This window comes from Chionomys nivalis, chromosome 20 (genome assembly GCF_950005125.1).
Source record: "Chionomys nivalis chromosome 20, mChiNiv1.1, whole genome shotgun sequence".
NCBI lineage: Eukaryota > Metazoa > Chordata > Mammalia > Rodentia > Cricetidae > Chionomys > Chionomys nivalis.
The window spans coordinates 57,264,503-57,281,097 of record NC_080105.1 but is presented as its reverse complement, the minus strand read 5'-3'; positions in this window follow the sequence as shown (position 1 = coordinate 57,281,097).

Genomic DNA, 16,595 nt, shown 5'->3' with positions numbered 1-16,595 from the left:
AGGAGCTGATGCAGAGACCATGGAGGGGTACCATTTACTAGCTTGCTCAGCCTGCTTTCTTATAGAACCCAGGACCAGCAGCCTGGGTAAGGCACCGCCCACCATGGGCTGAACCCTCCCCTGCTGATCACTAACTGCGAAAATGCCTTACAGCTGGATCTCAGGGAGGCTTTTCCCCAACTGAGGCTCCTTCCTCTGATGCCTCTAGCTTGTGTCCAGTTGACACACAACACCAACCAGTACAGGGTCTTTTGGGATCCCAATGACATCATTACATCCTTCAGCAAACTTAACTCACGGAGTCAGAACTATTTCATTGAGTTGCAGACATCCAGAGCTTGTGGCTGATAGGTCTTACACCCCACCACCAAGAACAGCCCGCGTCTTAGCTGATAAGATGCAGGCTCCGAGCCTTGGGCTCAGAACATCGAGCGGTGTGTGGCAAGAGCCACGCTGAAGAACAATGTGTCCTGGCCCCTCCCAATGCTGCGGAAAACAAGACTCAAAGCTTTTGAAGGCTGCAGCTCTCCGTGGCACATGGTGGCACTCGGAAGTGGCCACTTCCTGAGGAATCCCTGTGAATACACAGGAAAGGATGAGACAGAAGGGTGCAGGGCCCTGTCAGTCAGCCCTGGGCCCGGCAGTTCTGCCAAGAGCAATCAAGACAGAATGAGAAAGAAGCTAGCGTGTAGCTGCCGCGAAGCTGCCACAGCAATGAGCAGGGCTTAGAAAAGCCCTCACTGTGTGTGCCAGCTCTGTGAAACTCTGTGTCCTGGAATCCCATCACCTGCCTCACACACAGATGCTGCCTGCTTTTGAAGAATCCAGAGGATGGACAAGCTTGAATCCAAAGCCAGTAAACAGATGTCTGGATCATCCTGATGTCACCTTCTGGGGACTGTCACATGTACCAGTATGGCTGCAGCTTGTGTCTTCCCATCTCTATTGCTGCTATCCCCGATCTGACTCAGTGCAGCCATTGTGGCTCTCGGGGCTGGAGGCCAGAGAGGCAGCTCTATGGTAGAGCAGGGCTTGTTTAGTGCCATGTTAGTGGGGGCTAGATTCAAATGTCAGCGGTGGAGAAAGGGGGAAGACTCCAGAACTGTATTGTTCCACGCCACCTGCCCAGTCCTGTAACTTTTATAGATGCCAGTTTTAGCATCTCCTGCTCCTACCGTCTCAGACTCCAAGGCTAGCTGTGTCTTCCGTAACTCTATGTGGCTACGCCCCTGAGATCCTTGTTGATCCCCCCTCCCAGCAAGGCATCTCTGCTCCCTGAATCACCTCATCCTCTTCAGTGCAACAGGTCAACTAAATCCGACACCACCGGGCAAAGAGTGGCTTACAAATAAACCTAACGGATAGAGTGTGTGCCAAACGTGAAGATACCCTGGGTTCTATCCCCAGTACTGCGTGAACCAGGGATGGTGGTTCCTGTCTGTAATCTCAGCTCACAGGAGGATCAGAAGCCTAGGTCATCATCACCACCGTACCGAGTTCTAGAACACCCAGGGACATATGATATGCGAGACTGGATCTCAGAGAAAGCAGGGAAGAGCCGTTTTCTCAATAATGGGCTTTTCCTTCTTTCTTTGTAAAATTTTTTGTTTCCTTTTAATTACTCTGTGTGCACAAGCACACTGGTGTGTCAGTATATTTGTGTGCGTGTGTGGACACGCACTGCTAGTGAGCACTTGCCAGGACATACTTGTGCAGATCAGAGGGTAGTGTTGGGGAGACATTCTCTTTCTATGTCTTGTTTTTGAAGCAGGACTTGCATGACTTCTGCCACACTGTGTATTCCAGGTTAAGCAGGCTGTGACTTGTGCAATTCTCCTTTCTCCACCTCCCACCCCTCCGTGGGAGAACTGGGATGGCGGACACACACCACCACCTCTTCTCACGGGAGTTTCAGGCGTTAAACTCGGGACTTCCAGCTTATGCAGCAAGCTCTTGTACTCTATCAGCCATCACCTCTCTGACGTGCTTTTTCTTTTTCTCTTCCACAAGGTCCAACCCAGTTTCAAACACAAATAACAAACTCGATAACCCTACTGAGAGAGGACAAGCCACAGGACATCACTATGATGGCAGTGGTGGGGTGGGGATTGAATGCTGGGACCACACTGCAAGCTATGGAAAGGAAATGCAGAGAAAGAAAGGAAGATGAGACCTTAACACTGGGAGGGTGTCAGGAAGGTGTTGGTCGGCCTGTCCCTAACAAGTGTAACCAAAAAGACTGGAGAGACAGGCAATACACCCTGGTAGGGAAGAGGGGAGAGTTTATATGAACAGATTTTAGGAAGCTCAGGACTTTGCCTGCACGTATCTGCCCCCTCGAGAATGTCTGTACATGTGGAAGCAGGCAGATAGCAAGGTGCTAAATTCAGGGATAGGAAAAGAATGAGCAGAAGAGTGTGTGAGGATGCTGAGCCTCACTCCAGCAAAGGGAAGGAGAATGCCACACATGTAGACCCCTGGGGCATCACTGCCCAGCTCTCCGGACACATCACCCACCATGACAACCCTACACACAAGTGTCACACCTTCCCAGGGAGAGTCTTACACCTGAGGTGCAGAACAAGCAAAAAGGTGCCCTGACCAGGGCGAGCTCAATACATGTAGCGGGATCAGAGGCCACAACTGCAGACGAATCCCCATGGGGCTCATAGCATCACGGAAATGACCTGAGTACGTCTCACGGCACAGTTTGAAAGCTCTACTTCACAAAGGGAAGATTTATTCGTTTAAAGTTCACGGAGCCAGGCAAACACGGAGATAAGTGGAGCCTGGCTGTAGAAGGAGTATGCCCCACCCAGAACTGTTTGAGTTTTGAGGTTTTTGTTGCGTGTCAACATTTCCCAACCTGCTGGTGATGTCACTAACCTCTGAGTTACGATTCCAAGGTCTGAGACTGCCCACCTGTCCTCCAGGACATCCTGTGATTGCCTCAAGTGTTGAACCTCCACAGGGCATATGGCACCCCAAGATCAAACAAGGGATTTGAACAAATTGACGTCAGATTTCATTCTACATGAATGAAAATGAGGTCGGATAGGCAGCCAACGCATCTTTTAGAATGGGACACGTGAGAAATGATCTTCCAGATGCTTCTGCCACGTTAAACCATGGCTTAATCAAAATCAAAGAACCCCACTGTGTGCAGCTCGGAGAATGCGTATAAACAGGCTGTCCAAGAGGCCTGCCCAGTGGCCTTCTGTGCAAAACCCAGCCAGAAGCAGAAAACAAGCAACTTGGCTTGAGGTCAAGTCTGAACTTGTAATCTGAGCAGCAAGGGTGGGTGTGTTTTCAACAGGAGCAGGTCAACTAGGGGAAAGGTGATGTTTATCCCAGGCTGCAAGAATTCACTCCATCCCAACAGCTGACCCAGCAGCAGCCTGGTGCCCGAGGCGCAGGAGCCTCTGCCTCTGGCTCCTTTGGGTCTGGGTTAAAGGAAAAGTTGGGCAACCATAGGGATGGGGGAGGGCTGTGGGGGAGACTACAAGAGCCTGAAAATCCACAGGCACTGCGCCTGGCTCAGCAGGGCCAGAATGCAGGCAAATAAGGAGGAAGGGGACAGGTGTGGGGGCCTGAGGTCAGAGAAGCCCAAATACGGTGGGCTGGCCCAGATGGGCGCTCAGTGTGCTAAGTAGGAGTCCGCTCTCGATGACCTTTATAGGGGACAGAGGGAAGAGACGGAAGCTCCTCTGTGAGGTTCTACAGTCTGAAGCTGTTGAGGGGTCACTTCTGTTCCCTGAATCCGCCATTGGCTGAGTGAGTTGTTTGAACAGGATTTCCACGAATCTCTTCACCGCAACTGCTTTGGAGGCACCTACAGGCGTTAAACCCAAATCTACACTTGCTGGGCCACGGAGACAGGAACAAATCTGGACTTTTGCATTCAAGTGCCCATGCTGTGACTGTGATGGCGCCTGGACTTGAGGGGCCCAGAGACCCCCGAATACATGCAGCCTTGCAAGTCACTTGTTGCAGTTTGATGAGTTTGCACCCAGGGGCACACAGCTTCTGTGGGCACGCTGCCTAGGGAACAGTTCTCTGTTTAGGCTTAGAGCGGTGGAGGGGAGTGACTGAGGCTGCGTGGGGATGCTTGATTATCTAGGGTCTCAAAAATTCAGAACACCATAAAGCCTTCCCTTGCAAAACTGGACTGTTTCTCTTTATGCTGAAAAAGGTTAGTCATTTTGCGAGCCTCATCCCAGGGGCACAGCTGCCCGTGAGGGATCTCAGCGGCTGCTTGGAAAAGGTTGGGACTAGCTCTTAATTCTTCTTATCAGTTTGAGTGTTTCCTGGCAGATAAGCTGTGGACTGAGCCAAAGATTTAAGAAAAAGGTAACCCACCAGAGAGGTTTGTTTGTTTTCCACAGAGAAAGGTCTTTCCAAGTGCCTAACCTTGAAAGTGCCCTTGGGAAGAGTCATGGCTTTAAGGGTGAAACCCTTGATCTAGCCCGGAGAACACACTTTGATGTCTGGAGAACCATCATCCTGAGGTGCCTTGCATTTCCTATATTCTATCTTGGATTTTACCAGAGAGGTACTTGTTAAAATACATGTTTCCTGTCTATAAGAAGGAAGCCACCTTGCTTTTCTCATTACTCTGGTTTCAGTGCCTATTTTTATCTTATTGCGTGGACATTTTGTAAGATACCCAAATTGTAAGGACATTTGGAAGAGGCATAAATAAGTTACTTGAATACAGCAGAAATCAAAATAAACACCAGCCCTCCTGAGACCAAGTCCAGGAATATAGAGTCTTAGAGTTTCTGAGTACTCCTTTATTCAATCACTTATTTGCTAGGTAAATAATTAATCTATGAGAGCCTGCCCCAAGCTGGCCACACCACTCCAGGTTGGGTTGCTCTACACCAGCCAAAATATCTGGCACACTCTGGGGAACAAATATCCTCAAAAGGAAACTGAGGCAGGTGCTAGACCGGTGGGAAACCAGTGGTAACAGGAAGAGGGAAGGGTATGGCTGCAGTTGCTTAGGGACACCCTGAAGATGCAATTACGTTAAATAGGGGACAGAAGAGAATGCAGGGGATGTGTGTGGCCCTCTGCACACATGGGGGCCTTCTAGGGAAAGACAGGTGTCCATGCTGTGGCTAGGATACCTCCCCCCATACACACACACACACACACACACACCTATCCCCTGAGCCTCCACTGCTTTCATAAGGCAGGTACAAAGTCACAGACCTCTAGACTGACTGTCTTTGCCCCAGGAATCAAACCAGGGTTAAGGGGTCTAGTTCAGAGGTTCAGGGTTCGCCTAACATGCCCAAGTCCCTAGGGTTGAATTCCAACTTGAGAAGACAATAAGTGGGTAAATAAACAAGTAAAATGACCACCCCCAAAATGGAGCTGCAGAATGAGTCATAAGACAGAATGTTTTGTGAGACCGTGTCACACCACACCCGGGAGTTTGCCCTAGAGAAACAGAACTAGGTCTCCAGAGGAGAACCTACTCTGGAGCGTGTGCGACAACTCTAGACATAATTGCCCCACGCTTGAACAACCAAAGTGTCTCTCCACAGGTGAATGAATGAAGACGCTCTAGGCCTCATGGTCACTGACTACAACTCAGCCATGAAAGGGAGTGCGCTCACAGCCACAGCTTCAGTGACTCTTAAAGGCACTCTGGTGAGTAAAATAAAGCCAGCCAGTCCTTAGAGCCCCATATCTTAGGATGACACCATTGAGAAGACAAATGGGCAGTGATGCTCCCTAATTGTGACAGAGCACACCCAACCGTACGTGTATCCAGACTGACAGATGTACATGCCTAAAGAAACCAGTCTGCTTCTGCGTGGCTGAAAGGCTCGTGTGCCAGAGAACAAATACTTGAGGAGCCTAGAAGGTGTGCTTTGAAAGGATGTAGAGAGTTTCCAGAATAACTCTGAGTGCAATGAGGAAACCAGAGAGTTGCAATCCGTCAAAAAACGTAATTAGATTTGGGTTTTAGCGGGACCGTTCTGTTACCCAGGGCGGATGGATTGGAGGTGACTTTGGAGGGAAGGGAAGCAGTGTTTTTATCACAAGGGATCAGTTACAAAGAAAGGTCACAAATTCAACTCTGTACACTTGGAGTGAGAGGTAAGATGTTGGGGCAACGATGCCCTTGGGGGCTGAATATACGGCTCTCCATAAAGACATCTGAGCTTGCAATAATAACAGCTTGATAGCCGACGCTTGATGGACCACATGTAAGACCAGTGAGGGGGATAGAATTTTGGGTTTGAACTGAGGGCAATAAAAATATCTAAAGAGAAAAGAGAATGAGGTGTGCAGCCAGAGGACAGGGCGAGGTAGGTAGCTGCTGTTTCCAAAGCTTGTGGAGAGCATGAAGGAGTGTGCAGGACTCCACCATCATGAAAACTTCAGAGTGTCTTCAGCTGATCCAATCCAATGAATCCCTGATTTTACAAGGGATTCCACTGACAGAACTGTGTTCACCACAAGAAAGCTGTGTAGTTACCCAGGCCAGAGTCTCACTTCTCAACTGAGGAGTCAGGCTGGGAGATCTCCCAGAGCACTACCAAGCCATAGCTGGGAACACAACTCACACGCCCCTCTGTGGAGCCCACAGCAAACCTTCTTAGAAGATTATGCTGTCCACCCTTGCTTACTTCTCTTTGGTGGGGAAAATCGCCCTCTGTCCAACCAGAGTAAGTCAGAAAAGAGTGAACTCGGTCCACGCTCCCATTCATTCACAGAGGCTTCTAATTCCGCTGATCAGCTCCTCAGCTCTCTTTCCACACCCAGCAGACCTCAGGTGCTGCCCTTGAACTGCCTTTAAGCCTGAGTTCAGTTCCCAGACAGACTTCTTGCCCTACCCTTAATCTTCCATTTTCTTTCTCCGAATACTGGCCATTTGCTCGCTGGGATTCAGGTTACACGTTAGACACAGGATTTCCCACAAACGCAGCAACTCACACAGGTTTCCCAGCAACCTGAAAACTGGAGCACATAACCCTCTTTTATCAATCCGTGAGCATTTCAAAAGCTTAAAATCAGTCCAATGACATGGCCAACGCTGTCTTTCTCCCAGAAAAAAAAAGTGGATGCCACGTGTCTGAGTCCTAAATCACACCTTCTTTTCTAAGTAAAGCTGAAGAATGAGAAACAGGGTGCTACAAGTGCTGCAGCCTTGCTTTTTGGTCCAAAGACACACTAAGAACTCAGAGGGAAATATAGTTAAAGGATAAGCAACAGGGAGCTAAGCTTGCAGCATCAAGCGGAGAATGGAGCCTGGTTTTGGATAAGGAAAGGTGAGGGCCACAGACAATGAAGCCTGCACAGACACCGGAAAGATGAGGACTCCTAGTGTGAGAGCCCCTGAGCCCATCTTGGTAGAAGCAGGGCGTTCACTTCTGGAGGAGACCACAGGCTAGGGTCCTAAGGATGTGATGGGAACCCACCCTGGAGAGCCTCTGAGCTGTGGAATTCCAGTGGTGCTGATTGGCTGGAGCCACAACCAGGGGCCTCTACAGCCTTCCAGCCAGGAAGTGGGGTGCTTCTCCAAATGTGCTGGGAGTATCGGAGGTTCCAGGGGAGACAGCTCATTCTTCAAGAGCTTCTGGGATGGGGATTTGGCTGCCTTGACTCCAGAGAACCTCCATATGAGAAGCTGGCCTAAAAGTTGGACCTCAGGCATGGTGGTGCCAGCGAGGGTAAAGAGGAAAGAAGGGAAAATAAATGATAGGGGTGAAGGCAGAGGATCAAGGGTGTGTGATGTAGGTGTGGCGTGCACTGTTGGCACTGCAGAAGAGGACATCACTGGGAACTGACAAAGCTGCCCACTCCAGAACCGCAACACAGAAGGGCTGGCTTCCTGGAAGCTGTACTCACTTAGGGTTCATGACCTGGATACCCCCAGTATTGGTATTGGGTTGCTTTGCATTCTGCCTCATGAGGCCCCATCTTGGAAAAGAAAATTCCCATCAAGTGTCATAATAAAAGGTATACATCACGAGAAAAGCAGTGCGGATAGAGATGCCAGCAGGTGTTCAATCCAGTCCCAAGGTGTGGTTGCCACTTTTTTTTTTACCGTGACAAAATGTCTAGCAACACAAAAGATGGGGCTGGGGGATTGAGGGATGGCTTAACAACTACAGTATTGTGCCACAAGAGTGAGGACAGAACTCAGCTTCCCAGAGACTGACAGATAGGTGTGAGGTCCTGCCGCAAGTCTGTGGTCCCTGGGCTCAGTCACTCCTGGGCTGAGCATCTTCACGGTATGCAGCAGGGTAGAGCTGCCCCCCCCCCATGGTGGCCAGTAAACACACAGAGAGGCTATAGCAGTATTTCATTTGTAATTTAATAAATAAAGCTTGCCTGAATTTCAGAGAGTAAAACAGCCACACTGGCTAGCTTTACAGACCAGGCAGTGGTGACACACACCTTTAATCAAAGTAGCCACACTAGTTTGCCATAGAAACGGGGTGGTGGTGGTGCACAACCTTTAATCCCAGCCCTAGAGAGGAATATAAGATGGGAGGAGACAGCTCTCACACAGTCTTATTCTGAGATTCCTGGAAGCAGGATCACCATTTTGTACTGAGGCCTGGCTGTTTTGCTTTTTGATTTTCAGGTTGAACACCAATATCTGACTCTGGGTTTTATTAATCATGCTACAAGAGGGCCCAGAGATAAAAAAAAAAAAGATGCAGGTCTCTGGGGACCATTACCTCCAAGAAGAACCCACCTCCTTTCCAGGACCTCCCAAAAATTCCACCAAAGAGGCCTGAAGATTCAGTCACCTACACAAAGCCCAGAGGGCTGGCATCTGAGCCTGAGGGACATCTCAGTCACAAACCATACACAAAGCTTGAGATGCCAGCACACAAACAGCCCTTTGGTAAGCACCAGGGTTTTAGAGATTTAGAGATGAAAAAAAAAAAAAACAAAACAAAACACTGTTTTCCTTTCCGTTTCCATGAATGGGTTCTGCAGACCAGTGGCTGCTGGGTGGGGGTGAGTGCTGCCCCTGACTGCCTCTGCACCGCACAAAGCAAAAAGCTCTCTTGGCCTGGGCTGCTGTGAACCTTTACTGAGGCAAGGAGGCCGCCCTGAACCAAGAGAGCCAGGAAGTCTCCGTAATGCAGTTATCAGCTCCTGGGAAAACCTCCCTAGCTTGGCAGCTGGCCCAGGCTAGCGTGGGGAGGTGGCTCTGGCCTTCCTGCCGCCTCGCCCACTGCTGAGCAGCAGCAGTTGCAGTTCAAGGAAGAGGCCGCACAGGAAACAGATGTGTACACGGGCAGAAGAAACCAGCACCGGCCCTGTGCGAAGCAGCCCAGCCTCCATTCATAAAAACAGAACCAAGGGCCAATCCCAGGCAGAGGAACACGCCAAGCTGATAGTGGCAGCAAGGAGCAAGCGAAAGGGCTGGCCCAGGAGGAAGCAAACAATAATCAAACACCCCATTTGAGCCAGGGAGATAGCCGAGGAAATTGCACCCATAAAGGGAAGGAGCTACAATCAGGAGGGGGAGGAGAGGATGGGGTAGAAGAGAAAACAGCACAAGCCAAGAGGTGCCAGCAAAATAAAACTTGGGTGGGCACCGGCTGACTGCGAAGGGCAGCCTCCTTCTCTGTGGCAACCAGAAGAAAGCTCCACATTTAAAAGCAAAACAAACCAAACAAAGGAATAAGAATAGGAAAAAAAAAAAAAAAAGTCCTGCCAGGTCAGTGACCAACAGATTCAAAACCGTGGATGGTGGAAACCTAAGAGAGAATTTGAGATGGCTAAAGCCAGACTGAAGTCCCGTCAGGACTGGGAAGTGAAAGCTGTTGCACCTGCGTGGTTCCTGGAGCGTCTAAAACCAGCAGGGAGACTCAGAGTATCTGTGGAAGAGTCGTGGGCCCAGGGCAGCCAGAGGAAGCACAGAAAGCAGGATTTTAAGCAGATGCTCTCTCTCTCTCTCTCTCCCTCCCTCCCTCCCTCTCTCCTTCCCCCCATTCTCCCTCCATCCTCCCCCTTGTGTGTGTGGTGTCTATGTGTTTGTACACATGTATGTACCAGGACCCTCCTCCTTGCTCATGAAGGTAAAGGTCATTGTCAGGTGCCTTCTCTATCTCTCTGTTCCACCTTTTCAGACAGGTCTCTAGCTCAGCCTGAGGCACCTTGGAGCTAGACTGACTGACTGATCAGTGGGCCCCCAGGACTCAGATGTCTCTGTCTCTCCAGTTCCAGGGTATGCACATTGCCTCAGCTTTTATGTGGGTGCCTGGGATCTGAACTTAGGTCCCCCAGCTTTCAGAGCAAGCTCTTACATACTGAGCTGTCTCCCAGCGCCTTTATTGATTGCTTTCTCTTAGGTTGTTGCCCCTGAAGGTTCCCTGCTTTACAAGGGAGGGAAAGTTGAGCTGTAACCAAGCTCTCAGCTGAAACTCAGGAAGGTTCCCCTGACACACCCACCCTGTTCTGTCCCTGAATTCTGAGACCCTTATCCTCAATTTCTCCACTGAGTGTTTTTAATTTCCAGGGGGCTTGCTGCATTCTCTAGTTACATGGCTGCTGCGCCTTCAGGAAGCATTGCCTTGGTCTTTATCTTGCTGTGCTATTCCTGAGACTGCAACAATGTAACTAGATCACAGGCATTTTAACAGAGGGGTTTTTGTTTGTTCTGTTGCTTGGGTTTGTGTTTAGCAAATTCTGAGTAAACAAAAAGTCACGATTACACTATTCAATTCCCTTTAAAAATACATCTACTTTAATATATACCAAGAACGAAGATAGACCAGAGAGATGGCTCAGTGGGTAGGAGTGCTTGCTGCTAACCCTGCCGATCTGAGTTCAGTCCCCAGAACTCAGGTGGTAGAAAGAGAGAGTGACTTCTAGAAGTCCTGAGACCGCCACACAAGTGACATTGTATGCTCGTGCCCATACACACTTATAAAAATATAAGTATAAATATAAATCTGCATTAAAAAGAGCTGAGATGTTATTCAAGTATCCTATTCAAATTGTACTCTGCCAAGTCCTTACTGTCTGCTGAATGGTTTTCCGTGAGGTGTTCTGAGGCTTTGCCATCTCATTCCTAAACATACCTCTTTGGTATCATGGCAGGCCAAACTGTCCCTTTTAAACTTTGAGCAGAGTAGTCCAGTTCTTTATTCTTTACTTACAGTCTACTCCAGTTGATATCAATGCTGATTTTCCTTTCCTATTTGTCTTCGAGCTCCTTCTCGGATCCCATCTACATTTTCAGTGCCACTTGCCGTGCATGTCTTTGTGTGTCAAAGTCAGTGTGAGACTCTCTGTGTTGTTAAGGAAGGAAACCTAATCCCACTCCATGTATTGTGTGCTGCGGTGAGCAATCTTAGTTATTCTATTACGCACTTTCTTTTCCTTCTGGGCATCATTCACTGTTATTGACATAAGTACACACCCCTTAAAAATAAGCTTCCTGTTCCAGTTAAAGGTTTATTTATATAAACCAGTATAAAGGTTTATTATAGCCAGGAATATTGTTCATCTTCTGTGATATGCATAGTGCTGTAGCAGCCACCAAGATGAGTTGGTGAAAGAGTTGTCACTATTGTGGTTTGAATGTGACATGACCCCTAAAGAGGCCCAGGTGTTGGAGTCTGTAAACAGAGGCTGCTCATTCATTTCCAGGCTGCCCAGACCCGAATCCTCACACAGAAACTATATTAATTACAACACTGCTTGGCCAATAGCTTAGACATATTCCTAGCTATCTCTTACATCTTAAATTAACCCATTTCTATTCATCTGTGTACCACCATGAGGCTGTGGCCTATAGGTAAGATTCTGGCATGTCCTTCTCCTTTGGCAGCTACATGGCATCTCCTTGACTCTGCCTATTCTCTCTCTCTCTCAATATATATATATATATTCTGCCTGCCATAGGCCAAAGCAGATTTATTCATTAACCAATAAAAGCAATACACACATACAGAAGGACTTCCTACCTCAGAGTCAGTCCCCAGCTTGTGGGTTGACTCATGAGAGGCAATTGAACTCAAGTACTCCATGATGGATTCGTAATACAATGGTTTGATTGGGAACTGAGAGATAGGCCCTAGCTAGCAGAAGTGGGCTAGCCTGAAAAAATAAACGTTTCCCCCTAATTAGTCCCCCCTTTTGCTGCTCTGAGGTGTCCAGCCTAACCTTGGGCCACAGCAGTGGAGCCGCTGTCGGGGGTGGTGAGGGGCCCCCATCCTCACAGTTTGACTTCTCTGACATCACTGAACTTTTCCATTAGTAAACTGCATCACTACAGTGAGCTACTGAGACCACAGGTCTTGACTAACAACACAGCTACTTTGTTATGGGTGTAAGAGTCAAACCTGAGTGTACTGGCCATGGCTAACAATAACTACAAGCATGCCAAGTCTCTGCCTGACTCCAGCCTATTGTGACCCTCCTTCCCGGAGTCACAGCCACTGTATGCCTACCTGATATGATGCCCTTTTTGCACTGAAGCTGGTAGCTGGTGATTGAATGACTGCTTACTTTGACTATGCCCTTGTCTTTCCCAGGGATCACCACCCAATACCCCTGCTCCCTGGCCCCTGGGTTCCCTAATATTGTCACTGACTTCCACTAATGTCGAGCACAGGCTATCTTTGTCTCTAAGATGTCCCTGGGTTGTTTTCCACATTATCCACTCCCCCCTGTACCCATGGGAACAGCACGATGCCCTGTTCTGGGCGCTGTCTGCCTGTGTGTGCTGGGATCAACCATTGGGTTGGGAACAGAAGCAACCTTCACGCTCACGCATGTTCAAAGTCTTTCAGAGAACGCATGAGCAAACAGAGCCTCTCCACCCGTGGACTTCTGCAAGGACTCTCTCCTCACCCACATTCTCTCCTGTTCACACAGACACAAGGCCCCTCTCTGGAGTTGACAGACAGCTTTCACGTCACTGCTTTGAGCTCTAGCTCCAGTTCGGGGGCCCTCACGATCCACCTCCTTTTCCGATCCGTCACTAGAACTTGCTGACACAGACCTCCACGATCATTGGATCATCTTGCCTGACTGTGGGTCTGTCTAAAGCAGAGACTCCCTGCTTGGAAGATCTCCATATGCTTCATCTACAAAGCCTACCTTTGGGGCCTGGATGCTTCTGTGCTTCTCAAGTCCTAGTCAGCATGTTTGCTGGGTGGACGAACTGGGTTTGGTTTTATTTTCTTTTCTTTTTTCCTGTATCCTTGTGGGTTATCCTTCACCCCAGGAGGCGGCTGTTGTGGCTGAGAGGAGGTGACCATGTTCCAGGAATTGAAAAGCATGACATTACATCAGAACATTTCCAAAGTATTTGGCCTGTTCCTTAACAATCGAGGAAGAAATACACAATGTGGTGACCCAGTGATATCATCAAATCCTGTGCCTCATATGAGAGACAGAAAGGTTCCCTGAGGAAGTTAGCTCTGAAGGCCCCCAGGGCTTTGCCTGGTCGAAGGAGGGGGGGCAGGGGTTTAAGGAAGAGAAAAACACCCATGAACAGCCAGAGAGGGGGGAACAGCGCAAACCCAGGGGCTGCAAAATACAGAGAAAAAGCAAGAGTTGTGGGCAGAGGCAAAAGAGAGCAAGTTCCAGGGGTGGGCAGCTGGGGCTGTAGGCAGAGCAGGACAGGGCCAGTCCTCTTTGGAGAAGTGATTTCTCTCTGCCCTGAGACAGTGGCGTGGGACAGACTACAGGGGCTCTAATATGATACTCTAATACAGGGTATCTAATGATACCACTGGATGTCTTTCTGGGTTTGTATGACAGCTTTTGAGAGAGAGAGAGAGAGAGAGAGAGAGAGAGAGAAAGAGAGAGAGAGAGAGAGGTGGGGTACTCATGCCATGACACAGGTTAAAGGTCAAAGGTCAATTTGTGGGTTCCGGTCCACCCAGAGATTATCCTTAAGTTGCCAGGCTTGTGCTACAAGGACCTTTACCTGTAGCACAGTCTCACAGACCCTGTGTGATGTCTGGACTGGCATCTGCTCGCTAACCATTCATGGACTGGAAGACTCAGATAAAAGACACTGGGGCAAAGCCTGGGCCCTCCCATTTCCCACCCCCAGCTCTGTCACCACCTTCTCCCCTGGGCCCACAGGGGAGTGAGGGGAACCAGGCCAGACACACTCAGAGCTTGGACAGATAAGGTGAGGATGTCCTGACCGCACACTAGCATTTTCGATGGCCTTCCAGCTTCCTCATGGCCTGTAGTTGGGAACAGGTGGTAAAAAAAAGTTCCAGGATATTTTGGGAGAACACAGACAGCACTGCATAGAACCCCGGACCAGTTATTCCTATTTAACAGCCCCAGAAACGCCAACGTAGAGATGTCTGGGAGACTCAGAGCTCACAACACCTTGCTTTCCCTGCACTGGAGAATTATGGATGGAAGTTGAATGTGGACTGGTTTCATCTTGTTTGCTCTTGTGCTACAACTGTGACTGCACCAGACCACAGTGTGATTGACACCTGCAGGTGTTGTCCTGAACTCCTCCCAAGGACTTGTCATCCTGACCCACCTTGGGCTAGGCAAGGTTCTCGAGCCTTCCAAAGCGTGCCCAGCTGCACCTGCCCCTCCGAGTAGGCTCACAGCCATCTCTGCCCATCTCTCTCACACATCTGGTCCGGGTTTGGAGTTTTTTTGCTCACTTGCATGGTTTGTTGTTTGTTCGGGGACAAATTGTCATGAAGCCCAGGCTAGTCTTGAACCTTCTCTGTATCAGAGGATGACCTTCGGATCCTCAGGCTTCCACCTCCCATGTGCTGAGATTAGAGTGAATCCCAGTGCCCTATTTTTTAAGTGCTGGGGTGGAAGACAGTAAATTGTGCATTCTAGGCAAGGCCTCTGCTTGCCACAGCACTGTTAGACCTGAAAATAAACAGTCACCAAAAGCATGGCGGGCCTGACAAGGGGAAGACTGGTAAAGCCGAGGGAGACGGTCCCCGCTGGAAACAAAAGCTGGGCCTCCTGGATCTCTTCTGTGGTCCCCAAGGTCCCACTCCCTTGAGAAAACGCTTTGTTTTCTTCCAGCCTTTGACATCATCTGATGCAACCTGATGCAAAGACACGCACTTCTTGTCACAGGAGAAACGGGGCGGCCGTGTCCGGCAGCTGCCGCAGAGACACTCAGAAGAACCTGGAGAGGAGCCAGGAGCTCTCTTGGGATGTTCATGGAAACAGTACATTTATAAGAAAATCAGGCAGCAGCAATGACGGAAGACAGGGAATTTAGTCTAAAGACAACACTCATATCAGAATGTCCCACGGGCCATAGGAAGAGAGCTTGGTGTAGGCGTAAGTGCAAACCACAGGAGCGAAGCTAGTGGGCTGTAGCCTCCTCCCATGGGTCAGCCATGGGCAGAGCTGAGCCTTTCCCTTCCCTGCTTCTCAGAGAGAAAGGCCAGTCTGTGAGTATCGGTTGCTGAACCCAGTGCAGTCAGTAGAGGCTCAGGTGTCCCCTGACTGGTACTCAGCTATCATTCCCTTCTTGGTTGGTGAGAATGACGTTCAAGATCACACAACAGACCACACACTATACACCACACAAAACACACACAGCATACACCACACACACACACATACACACACACCATACACCCCACACATGCACATACACCATACACCACACACACATACACATACCATACACCCCACACATGCATATACACCATATACCACACACACATGCCTACACACACACTGTATACCACGCATACATGCACATACACACAGACCATACACACACATGCATCTAGACACACACACATACCATACAACACACACATGCACACACACACCATGCACCACACATACATGCACATACACACACCATACACACACATGCATATAGATACATACCATACAACACACACATGCTCATACACACACACTGTACACTACACATACATGCACATACACACACTATACACCACACACACATGTACACACATACTATACACTGCACACACACGCACACATGCGTACCCACACACATGTGCATACAGACACATGTACACAGACACCATACACCACACACACATGTACATGCACACATGCATACATACACCATATATCACACATGGACATGCACACATGTACACACATGTATGCACACCAAGCACAGTGCACACACATGCACACACGCATACACACACACACACACCATACACCACACATACTCCTGCAGAACCAGGCAGGGTGACTACTCTGCAGGTGGCACATGAGCCACCCAGCACCAGCCCCTATCCCTAGGTCGCAGACTCTCAATAAATATTCATGAACACCTGAAGGAGAAACAGCTAGTTAGAATGTGTATTTTATCCTGAGTAAATGAATAAACGGAATCAGGGGCAGAGCTTGACAAGTAAGATTTCACAGGAAGCTGACTCTCAGTAATTAGCTTGTTATCAAATTCACTTGTATAAAAATAACAGCAAATGCACACTGCTGGCGGCGTGCCAGGCATTCATGCCAGAGCCTCGCGCACCGGGAAGCGCAGCAGGCCACACACCCCATTTCACAGATGAGGAAACATAGCCGGAAGAGGTTGGCTGTGTGCCTGGGACCTAGCGGGAGTCTGGCTTCCAGCAGTTTGAGGGAAC